This window comes from Emydura macquarii, unplaced genomic scaffold, assembly GCF_026122565.2.
Source record: "Emydura macquarii macquarii isolate MOO-44397 ecotype Brisbane River unplaced genomic scaffold, CSIRO-AGI_Emac_v2 contig_1876, whole genome shotgun sequence".
Lineage (NCBI taxonomy): Eukaryota > Metazoa > Chordata > Testudines > Chelidae > Emydura > Emydura macquarii.
The window spans coordinates 3,114,019-3,128,094 of NW_027132013.1; positions in this window are offsets into that span (position 1 = coordinate 3,114,019).

Sequence of the window (14,076 nt, forward strand, 5' to 3'; positions counted from 1 at the left end):
ACAAGTAGCAGTCTCATGCTGTGGCTTCAGGAAAGCTGCTAGCTTCCCTGGGTTACTTCCATGCCCCTTGACTTAATGTCAGTACCCTGCTTGGACAGGGGCCCTTCCTGGCCTCCTTGCCGGGGGAGACTCTTGACCTCTGACAGCCCCACTGGGCATGGTAGTGCCAAACCAAATGTCCAGTTCTATCTTTCCCTTCTGGCAGGGTCTTTTCCCTCAGGCCTCCAGGCCTGGGAAAGGTCTTTTGCCCTCTTCAGGCAGGGTTTTCCCTCCCCCAGTCTTTGTACCTGCAGGGTTCTCTTCTGCCAGCATTCTGCTCCTTCTCCTAAACCCTCCTGGTTTCTGACAGCATCTTGTCTGCTTACACACTTTCTGGTAGCTCACCTCACTCTCACAACTCTAGTCACACTCTTTCTCTGGAGGGGAGACTTTCAAGAAGTCCTGGGTGGGACCTCGATTGGTTCCAGGTGTGTTAATTAACCTGGAGTAATCCCTGCTCAGATACCAGGGGAAAAGAGACTTGCTGAGTCTGGGGCCTTCTAGCACCCTCCGGTAGCCATCTAGTCTGACCCTGTCACAATGCCTAACTCAGTGCTGTGGATTCCACTGTGTGACAAAGTGCCTAAAAATTAAGTGTTGCAATGCTGAGTGTCACAATGCCTAAGTTCCATTGTGGTTCTAGGCCTTGGAACTTGATCTTGACCTCCAATCATCAGAAGAAACTCCAGTGAAGTCTAGGAGGTAAAAGTGGTTCAAAATCAAACTCAGACCCCTGGATTCAGTGGAACTATCTGTTAGAATCCTTTATTCTGGTAGGGTCAGCTAAACTTGTTGTCCATCTGAGAAATATACACTGAGTCTTATACTGTTTTCTGTCTTTCAAACCAAGGTCCTCCCTTTTCCCTGTGGACTCTGATGATCCCAAGGCACTTTTCAAAAGAGACAGAATTTACTTCAGTGGCTTCAGACAAGTCTTAGGTCTGATGAAATGATTATAACATATGTTCTGGACACCTGGGTGAAGAGAGGACAGAGCTGTCAACCGATCACTACTTGGTGGTGAGTTGGATCCGATGCACAGGATGCCAACAGAATAGACATGGGAGGCCCAGGTGATCAGTGCAGGCCACCTGGGAATATCTGGTGGAGGACCCTGTGAGGAAAGACTTCAATTCCCACTTCCGGAAGAACTTCTCCTGCATTCCAAGCGAGGTCATGGACACTGAGTCCAAATTAACCATGTTCGGCACCTCAATCATTGAGGCATCCACGAAAAGCTGTGGCCTGAAGGCAGTAGGTGCCTGTCATGGTGGCAACCCTAGGACCCGCTGGTGGACACTAGTGGTGAGGGAAGCTGTCAAGACAAAGAAGGAGGCCTTCCGAGAAATGCTCATGAATCAGATTCCTGATATGACTGAGAGGTACTAGCAGGCTAGGAGGGCTGCAGCTGTGGCAATTGTTGAAGCAAAAGCCAGGGCCTGACAGGAGTTCGAAAAGACCCTGGAGAATACCTACCGGACAGCCTCATGGGTGTTCTGGCCAACCATTCGTCGCCTTAGGAGGGGTCAGTGGGACATTGCCCAGGCTGTTCTCAGAAAGGGTGGTGAAAAGCTGAATGCGATTGAGAAGATTGTGAAGCGGCTGGGATGAGAATCATCACCTCCAAATCAGAGGTCATGGTTCTTTCCCAAAAGAAAGTGGAGTGTTTTCTCCAGGTGAAGGGGGAGCAGCTGCCTTTAATGGAAGAGTTTAAGTATCTAGGGATCTTGTTCAAAAGTGATGATAAGTGGGAGCATGAGATTGACCGGCAGATTAGTTTGGCGGCGGCAGTGGTGCGGGTGCTGTACCAATCCATGGTGGTGAAGCGGGAGCTAAGTTTTCGGACAAAGTTCTCAGTTTACAGGTTAATCTATATCCCCAACCTCACCTAGGGTCATGATCTTTGGATAATGACCTAAAGGACAAGGTCATGGGTACAAGCAGCGGAAATGAGGTTTCTCTGCAGTTTGGCTGGGCTGACTCTCCAAGATAGGGTGCGGGGCTCAGCTATTCGGGAAAGCCTTGGAATAGAGCTGCTTCTCCTCTAGATCGAGTCAGCTGAGGTGTTTTGGACACTTGATAAAGATGCCTCCTGGTAGGCTTCCTTTGGAACTCTACCAGGTACATCCCATTGGGAAGAGGCCCCGAGGCCAACCCAGGACACACTGGAGTGATTGACCTGGGAATCCCTGAGGAGCTGGAACCTGTTGCGGAAGAAAGGGTCCTCCCTACTCTTCATACTGCCGCCACAACCCTCAGCAGGAAAAGCAGCATAAAGGAAAAGCAGAAGAATAAGAAGGCTTCAGACAAAGTTCTTGTCCTATATTGCACTGTGTGCAGGTTTTCTGCCACCCTCTGCCTCAGAGGTGGCTTGTTTTTAGTGGTGCTGTATTTGATTACTTTGTGAAGTATTTTGGGATCATACAAGATGAAAAGCACTAAATAACTGTTTACTAAAATTCTATTAGTAACAGCTGCCTGTGCTGTATATCGATGGTTAGCATCAGCCATTTTCTGCAGAAGGAAACCTCATTGATCTGTATGTGGGTTCCTGTAAGTTTGAGTGGAAGTTGAAATAGAAAGTCAAGGCCAAGGAAGGGGACTTTGGGAAATAAACAAAACCAAACCATAATTTCACCTACACTTTCACTTTTCATAAAAATGTTTCAGGTGGTGGAAGATCCAGTTCACAAGAATATAACCTTACATTCTCTCTTTTGGGTCGTATCAATTATAGTAAAAGGAAATCAATGCAGGACCCTTTGCATTCAACAGACAGTGGAGGGAAAGGACCTATGCCAGAATAAGTATAATTAATCATATATTGGCAGAGCTAAGGAAGACAAATGCAAAGAGAGAAAAACCAAAGTCCCTGGTCTTTGAAACTGACAATCTTAATTAGAGGGTAATATAATCAAACTGGTTGTTTAATCATAAACTTTTTATTATTACTGACTGATAAAGTTTCCTACCCAAGGCACCAGTTGCCACTTCACATGCATTAGCAACCTTATTCTATTAAATACATTCACTGGCATGATTCTCTTCTCATTTACCCAAGTTTATATCCAGAGTAGCTTCATTGAAATCAATGGAGTCAGTATGAGAGAAGAATCAGGCCCATGACCTTGCTCTGGATCCCACTCTGAAACTCAGTGGAGCAGGTCCACACAGGTACTTAGGCACCTAAACCACAGATAGAAGTACTCAGAATTAGGTGTCGAAGTCCAAGTTTTGGATCTACTGCAATCCACACAACTCCGACCAAACCCTGTAGGCACCTAAACTCACTTAGTGGCTAAGTTTTCAAAGTAGAAGTTCCCTAGGTGCCTATGTTTTTGCCTCTGGGCATGCACACTGCTGCCTCCCTCTAGGCTTCCCAATATCTATTTGCTGCCTAAGCCCCAGAACACCCAGGGCACCTACTGGATTGGGTCCATTCAAAATCTGGCTGGAGGAGGAGAAAAGAGGTGCCAATCTTACAACTTGAAGCCCAATGGTTAGAGCATTTGCCTCGGATGTGGGAGACCCAGATTCAGCACCCTTCTTTCTGCCAGAGGAGGAGAAAAGATTTGAACAGGGGTCACCTGCCTCCTAAAGGAGTGCTCTGACCACTGAGCTATGGGATATTCTGATGGGGGGGGGGGGCTCCCTCAGTCTCTCCAACTGAAGCTGTTGCACTATGGAAAAATAATAAAAGAGTGATTGGAGCAAGGGGACTAGACTTTGAGTCTCCCACCTCCGGATGTATGCCCTAACAATTGGACTGTAGAGTCATTCTCATGCCCAGGGACTGTTTAAGTATTTAGCCACAATGGAACAGCCATTGGGTCAGATCTCCCAGGTTCTGACAAATGTTCTGACCACAAACCTAAATGTGGTAAGGTGGACACCACCAGCACCATATTCCGCTCCGGTGGCCATTTTTTGTGGAATGAGGGAGAAGCCTAACTCATTCCCTTATGAAGTAGCGTAGACATCTGACTCCAAGCAACAGCAGCCTGGACCCATTCATGGATCTCTAAGCAGTGGTAGGCACCAACCTGAGCCTGAACTTAGTTTCCTACCTCCGAGAGAGGGTTAGGGCTTAACACACACCTCTGTCACCAGCATCTCCCATTGGCTAGTTCAGGCATTTGCCTGCATAGTGTGCTGTCTTTTGTGGATTGCTTTCTTAGGCACCTATCTTTGCCTCTTCAACGTACAGGGAGACCAGGTGCCTAATTCAGGCTTTGTGGATTGCAGGGTTGTTCCTCTGATTTTCTAGGTGCCTAAAAGTTCGGTGTCATGACACTCAGCATTGTGATGCCTAAGTCCCTTTGTGGATCCCACCCAGCTACTACAATGATAAATACATTACAAATATTTAGATAGATTTGAGTCCAAGTTCCAACTGGGCACCTGAACAGGGTATATTTATGCTTGGCACCATGCAATGATCTGTGTAGTTAATCATCATGTACCTTGAAGGACTGAAATATTTAAACATCGAGGGGAGGGCATTAGCTATGTCTGTGGTATCTCCTGCTACCAGCTATTCCATACAGCACCATGAAAGACAGCCACGAAGGAGAGGACTACCCCATCCTGTTGCGTAGTGCTGCAGCAGTTACTATAATAGGAGAGAAACAGAGGGGTTATAAAAAGGGGTGGAGGAGGGTAGTTTTCCACCACCAAGGATGAAGTGAGAAAGAGTTTAGCTATTCAAATTCCTGTCAGACAAAATGAGTAGACTTCTTCAATCTCTTCCTATTGGATTCCTGGTTTTTATTGCAACAGACCAGTGCAAAGCTAAGCCAGTCTGTATATGAACATAAACAAAGCCAAAGCAAGAACTTGCATCACACTTTGGAGCAAATAAAGCCTATGGGGGAAAATACCTGTAGCTTAAAGTATATGCTGATGTAAGAGAGTACAATGTTTCAGGGTCCCTTTGTAATAAACTTCCATGCTGTAGCCTTAAACCTTAATGGTCTGTGAAAGTTATTATTGGATGTTTTTAGCATTAAATTTCATTCTGACAGGACTTTATGATGTGTATTACAGAAGAATGCTGTTAACTTAATCATTTTAATACCGAATCTTTGTAATATAATAGCTTCAAACATTTTGAGCAAGGCACAACTTGAATTTTCATAAACACAGATGGAAGAAACTTTTTAGTAATGTTGTTTTCCTCTTTCTCCCCCAACCCCGTATGTTAGAATGGCTAAAATCTGGGTCATCACCTCTCTACAAACTGCAAACGAAAAGCTATTTGGGTTCTTAGGGCATGATCTGCAAACCTTTACTCCCAGGAGGAATCTTTATACATGAGAAGTCCCATGGGCTGAAATGGGACTACTCACATGAGTAAGGGGGGAGTGTTGCAAAGTCAGGTCCTTCGATTGTAAATTATAATTTTTTTTATCTCCCCTCTGACTCTTAAATCCAATATTTTAATATATGTTTTAAAAGAAATCCCTGAGAAAGAACAAAGTGAAGCTTAACTTAGCTCATTTATTAAGAATATGGCTAGGGGTTGGCAGTTTCTGTCCCTTTTCTTTTTTTCACAGGTGTGGCGTGCCCACAGCCAATGAAACCAGTGTTGTTCTGCTGCTAAGTGGGAAAACAGACAGGAACTGCGGCAAGGGAGAAAAGGTACAACATAGTATAGTGGCTTCCTCTTACTTTGACTAAGTCTGTTCCTATCACTTTGATAAGTCGTTTATCTTGTTCTCCATGTGATAGCCAGGGTGCGTATCACAGCTCACACAGCAGCACTTATAATAGAGTAGGCTGGACAACCCTTATTCACACTAGTGAATGTTTAGTCACAGGAATAATCCCACTGACGTCAGCGTAAGACCCCGATCCTGCAAGAAAAAACACATGGGCAGACTCTTCTGACTGTATGGAGGCCCTGTGACTTCAACGGGTCTCTGTGCAGGTGCAAAGGTTCTCCTACGTGGCTCTTTTTGCAGCATCAGGACCTAAGTGCTGCCCACTGCAAGTAAGGATTGCACAATCTAGCCTGTTCTAAGTGCTATGTGAGCTGTGATATGCATACTGACTATCACATGCAGAACAAGATAAACAATTTATCGAAGTGATAGGAACAGACCATCAAAGTAAGAGCAAGGCACTGTAGTATGTTAACACTGAAAATTAAGTCACGGAGACAATAATTACCATAGGATTAATGTATTTAGAAATGGATTTATTTCCAAACATTTGCTTATTTTTCTCTCTTTTAAGGAACCACTGCTGAGATAAAAGTGATGTCTAAAATACATTTCCTTACTCCTGTTACTAACAGATTAAATTATTAAAACTGAAATAGAAATTTAAAGATCAATTTTTCACTGTTTATGTTGCTTGTTTTACTTTTTGCATTTAATTCAGTTTAGACAATGAAAGTGGCCTGATTATGGCCAGTTTTACTTTCTGTTTATAGCAAGTAATACTGCTGAGTTTGGGTCCCAACGCTGTGCATGAATGTTTAAATCCATTGAAATTATATTAGAAAGGAAAAGAAATTCACATAGGAATAGACACACAAATCGTAAAAAATCCCCAAAAAACTGAATTTGCGGTTTAAAATATTCAGCACGGTCCTTTTAAGTCTGAAATAGGAGCTGGTTCTTTCAAACTGACTCAGGGTATAATAGTGACCTTAACAATCAGATAACCCATAGTCTACAGGAGTTGATATATGTCATCGAGGCTGAAATACGTCATCAAAGAAGATCTACCACCACTATCACCTGCAGAATGGGCAATGATTCCATACACATACCCCACCCAAGTTCCACAGATTCCAGACCCCAATGTATTCTCAGCAAAGCATGGCCTTTATGAAAGAGCCATGTGTCTTCATATCAGCTCTTCTGAGCAGCACTCAGTCCTAATGGATTTGCTCCTGCAAAATCAGCCAATTTACCAGGAGACATTGGTGCTTCCAGAAGAATTTCCCAGCTTTGACTTTTCTCCAGATGCCCATCAGTTCCCAAATCTCATAGAGCGCCAAACAGATGAGGTGTCATCCTGACCCCTTGGAAGTCATTGACTTCAATCAGATCAGAATTTTGCCCATGGTATTTGTGCAGAACACCTTTCCACAGTCTTGAGGAATGAGAGGATGATGCTTTAAAGACCATTCTCCTTCCCATTTTCTTAGCTACTGGCCAAATTTGGGTGGCATTTGCCTGTGTACAGCTGAGACGATAGCTGCATCATACAGCTTCATCATTAGCTGAAGAAACAAGTGCATTCTACTGAACATAAAAACTTTTCCTGTTTTTCCATTGACATTTTGTTTTCACTCAGATTCCCCCACTAGCTCCAGTGTATGTGCAAGGCTTAAACGTGGCAAGGCTTGGTTGAACTGCAATTTGGATGTAGCCAAAATAAGTTAGAGCTCTGAAGAGAGTCTGAAGAGGGTTAGGTGCTGGTACAGAAGTCATCTCCAAAATCTGCAGCAGACTACCCTGAATAAACAAGAAGCAAAAACTTGGTCCCCCCTCCCTCCCCTTCAGAATTCTTTTTGTAAATTTCCTGGTCTTTTCAAGACATGGTACTATTAGCAGTGAAGCCATAGCAAATATGCAAGGGACCAGACTTGTGCATTTGCAAGGACTTTACATGTGTTTCTGGCTGGAAAAAAATATTAGTTTATCTTGGTTTGTCTTCAGATTTTTGAACTCATGGGTTTGGTAATACCATTTTCTAGCTGAAAATCTTTGTCAGTTGCTCCCAGCTAACTCCACTACATCCATCCCCGGCTCGCCTCTAAGCAAGCTAATGCAGTCATGACTGAAAAATTCAGACCAGTCCAGCTTGGTTTCCACTCTGCATCTGTTGTATTAAAACACTTCCTGTCACCATCAAATGAAATAATTGCATTATGAATGTATTTAAACAAGCTGGCTGAGTCCTACAATTTTGTGAACAACTGAAATCCCATCACTGAGCAGTGAAAGACCCAGCATTTATTTAAGACCACTGTAAACCCTAAGCTTGGACTCAAAGACCGGCGGAGTTAGGGATCCCATTTCTGTAGCATCCCTATTTCTGAATGTATTTGCTTTTGTAAAGATAGGAGTTCAATGAGGATATATTTGCAGTTACTTTTTATTTTATCTGATCATAATTCTGTCTGTGAGCTTCATGCACAAATATTTCATACTTTGGAACCAAAGTATGCTTTGATGCAGCTGCTAATCAACATTGACATTCTAATTTTACTTCAACTTGTAGAAATACTCTCACTTGCAGTTTCTATCATTAATCCCAAAAATAGAAAGCATGCTGAAGGCAGACTGTCCTTTTTGCAAAAAGGTATCTCCACAGTTTAAGATTGTAAATCTGAGCAATTTAGTACACAATGTGAATGCACATGAAAATTACTCAACAAAAGAAATTTAATTAAGTTAAATAGGAAGCTATTATCATACCTGGCATTCTCTTCTGTCACAGCTAGAGCTCAAAGGGCAATTGATCAGGTAAAAACTCCTGATACAGCTAACCCCATGCTAAAAAACTGCAGGTATCCCCAAACACAGCAAAGTAAACAATTTCATCCTGAAGATGGAGCTAAAATAACACACAGTATTTGTCAGATGTGATACTTTGAACTTGCTTTTATTTAGACATTAATTAAAATGTGTAGACACAGAACCAAATAAGAAGCCACCAGTTAACAAAAGAAAACTTTAAATATTTCTAAAGCCTGCATGGAGACAAAACCTCATCTTTCAAGGTTTTCTAGCCTTCAGTTCCATTACTGATCTACAGAAACATATGGACCAGATTCTCACTGCTCTGCACATTATATAGTTGTTTACACCTGTGTCAACTGGATATAAAATGCTACCAAATCAAAATGGTAGTGTTTTAGATCTACTTTACATTCACTTAGCACGCGCATAAAGATGCACACACACACACACACACACACACAGAAGATACAAAGCCATAGAGAATCAGACCAGTATAAGTTTTTGTTTGACATTAGTGTTATACATTATGGATGCAATCCTGTTCCTTTTAATGTTGATGGTAAAACTCCCATTGACTTCATGCATTTCTGCTTTGCCAATAGCAAAATTTTCACTGACTATATTGGGAGCCCCAAGATTACTATTTAGAAAGAAGAAAGGTTTTTTTGAAGGATGCTTTAGAGGACAGGTGAAATGGTATGATTTTCCAGTTCCCTTGGATATGAGTATTGAACCACAACCACAAATAAAAAATCCTGAGAAATAATCTTGTCATTTACCATATCCAACCCCACTACTTGTAATGGGGCTGCATTGATGTAAAGACACAATAGAGTTCTGCATTTACCAGCTTTTCTTGCTTGCTTGCTTGCTTGCTTGCTTGCTTTCTATGGCTTTCTATGGAAAAGTTGTAATAGAATGTTACATGATATATGAACAGAATGTTACAGGTTATGAGAAGATTAATTCTTGTTCCTGTTTTGGTCATCTATCATATTCACTCAAATTAGCAGGTTTAAATGGCAATGTTCAAGAAGTTACTCAAACCAATCAAGCAGGTTTCAGATAATGGAACACCAACGTTAGTGAAGCCCATAGAAAGGAGCATTAAATGTGGCAGGTAAAATGCAAAATGAAACTTAGTGAGAGTGAGCGGGAATTTGAAGAGCAAATAGTCAGACATAGAAACAAACAAGAAATTCTTTAACTACATAGGCTTCAGGAAGCCTACTAGAGAATTAGTGGGTCCACCGAACAACCAAGAGCAGGCAGATTAAATATTGTAATTCTAAAAAATATGAAGATATGTTGTCCAGCTTTCTAAAATGATATGTTGTCTGTAATGTGACACTCTGATTCCAGGCTCTGACATCAGTGCATATGTCACTGACCCGGCTACATCAATTGTTACACTGCAAAAAGCAAACCTGCTTATATAAAACTTTGGTCAGCGTTAACAATGCTTCCAAAATAAATAAAACCTGCAAACAGTACATCATGTAGCTAACAGAAGATGCTGTACACTTTTCGCGTTTAATGTGTCCGCCTCTTAGAAAGATTACGGCATACGGTGGTGATAAGAGAAACCATGTGGGCTTGTTAACTTAGGCACAGGCAGGAATGTGAGGAATGTGCAGCGCTTCCATTTAATGATCAGAAGACAGAAGCCTCAATTAAAGCGATAGCATACAATATTCCCCCAGCCTTGGCTTCAATGCAGAACTCACCAAAAATATTTCTTAGCTAGTGGCCTTTGAGGGTTTTTTTTGGGGGGGAGGGGTAACATATTTGGGGGTTTGGGCAGTATCATGGGGTACTAGAGATTGATCAAAATTAAACGCAGAAACTAAAAGGCTACTTAGTTCCTACCAAAATCCTCAGCAACACTGCACAAACATGCATAATCTATTAGATGTGCAGTTACAAACTGTGTCACCTTTTCTTTACCATTGCAATAGCTAATGTTATTGACAGATTTTCATACCATAAAATAACAATAGCAATGATCTGCACTATCCTGTCGTGGTTTGATGCACCTTCTTTCATGAGAATACAGTGTAACCAATGGCCCACGTGGAAGGGGAAAGGTGTTTGTATGGCAATGCATAATCCAGGAATTATTACTGAGACCTCCAGAATGTGTAAGCCTATGCAACCACTTTTGACCACGTTGTGCAACAACGCAGTTCAGAGAGCTACTAGCTCCTGCAGTTTTTATATTCTGCAGTTATTCCATTTCCCAGGACGAGGAAATGATGTTTATATCATTAGAAACTGGTTTGCAGACCCCCTCCCCCCCAATCTATTTGGCATGATAGTTAAATAAACGAGACTCTTACTGTAGGGAAAAAAGCACCAAACGAAGAAGGCTAATTGCACATTAAACGTCCAAATCTCTTCCAAATCCTTAGATAAGTAATAGAAATGTTCATCGCTTGGAACACAATGCAATTAAACATCCAGGGCAAGACACAGCAAGCCCTTAGAAAGCATGCGTGGAGAAAAAGGGGCGAGATCAGGGGTGCATATCTTCACATGACACCAGGCAGTCTGGAAGTGAGATGTCCAAGACAAAAGTCTCTTCCCTTCATGAGAGTTTTAAGGTACCCTGGCCTAAAAGAAAAAAATAACTCGTCTTTGAGAGACGAAGCCGGAGCATGGAAAATGTTATCATCTCGGCAGCAACAATAACACAATGTCTGGACAATCCGAGAATGCCCCAATCTACCGCACTATATGGTTTATCACTGGTTACGGATCTGATCTAAAACGTGCCCAGCGCCCCTTCCCCAAAGCCTGTTTCCTGTTAATCATTATTACCAAAAAAAAAAAAAAAAGAAAGAAAAGAAAGTGTATGGGGGCGGGGGCGAAAAGTAGAACTAATGTGAGGTTGTGACTCAACCCAGGGAAGTGCCTGGCTGCGGTGCTGAGCTGCAAGCAAAGGCTAGCCCATGCACATGCATTGCTGCTTTTGAGCCTGTGCTCACTCGGGTCCTGCGAGCAGCCCACCGAGGGGTGTGAGATCCCTGCTGCCTGTCCCTCGCTGGGAGAAGTGGTGCGGGACAGACAGCGCATGGGGCCGGCCCAAGGCCCACGTGTGGGTATAGAAATGGCCCGTTCGAGCCATCAGTTCCGCGCCGGCCGGCCTGCTGGAGCTGGGGCACGCTGTGGGGACTCTCGCCTCGCACCTCTGTCTTGCAGTCCCTGTCCTTCACGGCGTGTAGCTGTTCTACACTTCGTACCAGGCCCTTGCTCCAGCCCTTTCCTGTCCAAGACCTCGTGTGAACTGGATCCACAAGAAATAGGTTTTAAACACGAACCCCTTTTTCTAACCACCTGCCGACCCCACCCCGCCATGCACGCTCTCGTTTTTAAGCAGGGGGGTGGGTGCGAAGCCCGAGAGCTAGACCGGGCTGCTGGCTTTGGGCATTAGGAAACGGCCAGCGGAATAAACCTAAGAACAACACGTGCTGCGAAAGACAAAATGCGAGACAGAGCGGGGGGGGGGGGGGCTGACAGCAAGTTTTAGGCAAACTCCAGAGAACTGCTATGGGAAAAAGGAGACTGAGCGGGGAGGGAGAAGCTTTTTTTCTTTCAATGAGAGATTGGAAAAGTTTAACAATGGAAAACATTGACTGAGGAGGGAGGGGGGAACCCTTTAAAGTTGCCGATCAGGTATCTGGCTCAAGGTGAGATTCCACCTACACATGTGGGAAGTGGTTTGTTTAATTTATGGCATTCTTACAAACAAAAGAAGGCTGGTTCCCTCCGTCGGGGATCGAGTGAAAAGTGCACACTTGGGAGAGACAGCGATGAACCAGACCAGTCGGGGACATGTGGGTAACTGAACCCAAATGGATGTTTGAATAGCGGCATGAGACTATCCCCAACCTGACCAGTTCTAAATCCTTCCTGCACTTGAATGATAAAGGGACAGGCAGGCATCTGCAATCTGTTGTCAACGTTTTGCAACGCTTTTCTCTCTGCAGTGAATTAAAAACTACATTTGAAGTGCTTCCTTGCAACCCCGCTACATCTTCTGCAGGGCACCCCTTGTAGACGAACCAAGTGCACTTTTTAAAAACATTTCAGACGTCCTGGCTCTAACATTCTCTCTCCCCGGCGTTAGGATGCGATTTTTTTTAACTCTGCACAATTAAATAATTTCATTCCTTTGATGACTCTGTTTTGATCTTCCAGAATTACTTCTGTAAAACAGCGGTAGTCACTGGCTACCAGTTGGAGCAATAATGGTGAACCTGTGCGTAGAAAGTGTCATACAACTTTTCCTCCCTCGGCCAATGGAAGTTTTCACGGTTTTCTGTAGCTTGCACTTTTGACCAGTCCCCTTTGCCTTGTCAGGGAGAAATCAACCAAGTTCCTAGTTCAGATCTGCCTGATCCGCCTGGTAACAGATCTATTCCCCTATTGGTTTATGCTAATTCGAGTTTCCTCTTGTATTTCAGCCCATTTTAGGGGGGCGGGGGTTCCCTCCAGGAATTAGAGCCAATTTTGTTTTAAGTGGGCGATCTCGTTCATGCAATATTGCCACACGCAGCAGAAGCCAGTCTGTCTGTGTGGAGCAGTCTCAGCTGGAGGGTGGTGGTGGAAGGGGGGCTCCGGAAAAGCTGTAGCTGATACCACTCCGCCTCATAAATCAAGGGCTCTTGCCACACCGACGCGGGTTTTTATGAATGAAAAAACAACTTTGCTCGCATCGGGCAATAAATAAATAACCAAATGCATCGGGAGAGCAAGGATTCCATAAAGCAAATGCTGGGGGGGGGAGAAGAAGAAGAAGAAGTGTAGCTAATCATTGATGAAGGTTTATTAGCAAAAGTGACCAAGAAACAAACACTCAGAGACAAATACTAAATGTGATGATGAGCTCCCAGATGGGGGGGAGATGCCCGGTCCCCAAAGTGTAATGCCTTAGAAAATGTCACCAATGCTTGAAATGAACAAATCAGGCGTTAGTAAAAAACCTTCGAGTTGGAGAAGGGATTAAGTATTTGTTAAAGAAAATGTCATCCTAAACGTGTCCTTCCTGGATGGACTAATAGTTGATTGAATTTAAAAGGGTGAGTGTATTGCTTGTTTGTTTAATGAAAATTGAAACATATTTGCTACGTTTCAATAACAAAAAAGAAATATAATTTATATCAGGGGAAATTTCTTTGTTTAAAAAAAATCCCATCAATTCTTCTGGACAGGACCATATAAATTCACATAGGCAGAGAGCGCCTAGTACAATAGAGGCCAAGATCCTGCTTGGGGCCTTTGTGTGTCATCATGATATAGATAAGAAAAAGAAAGGACAAACGTCAGACGTGAAGTTGGCCTATCATATAGACTAGACATAAATAAAACCGTAGCCATGTGTCTTGTGATCTGTAGCAATGTGTCCAATATATCTCATCTGAGTGTGAGAGGGGGACAAGGATGGCCTCCCAGCATTACAACATGGCCACATATCTACTTGTGGCAGGTTTGCAATCTAACCCAATTGGTGATGCTTTGCAAAGAGCTGTAGAAGAGCTAGGTATTATTATTATTA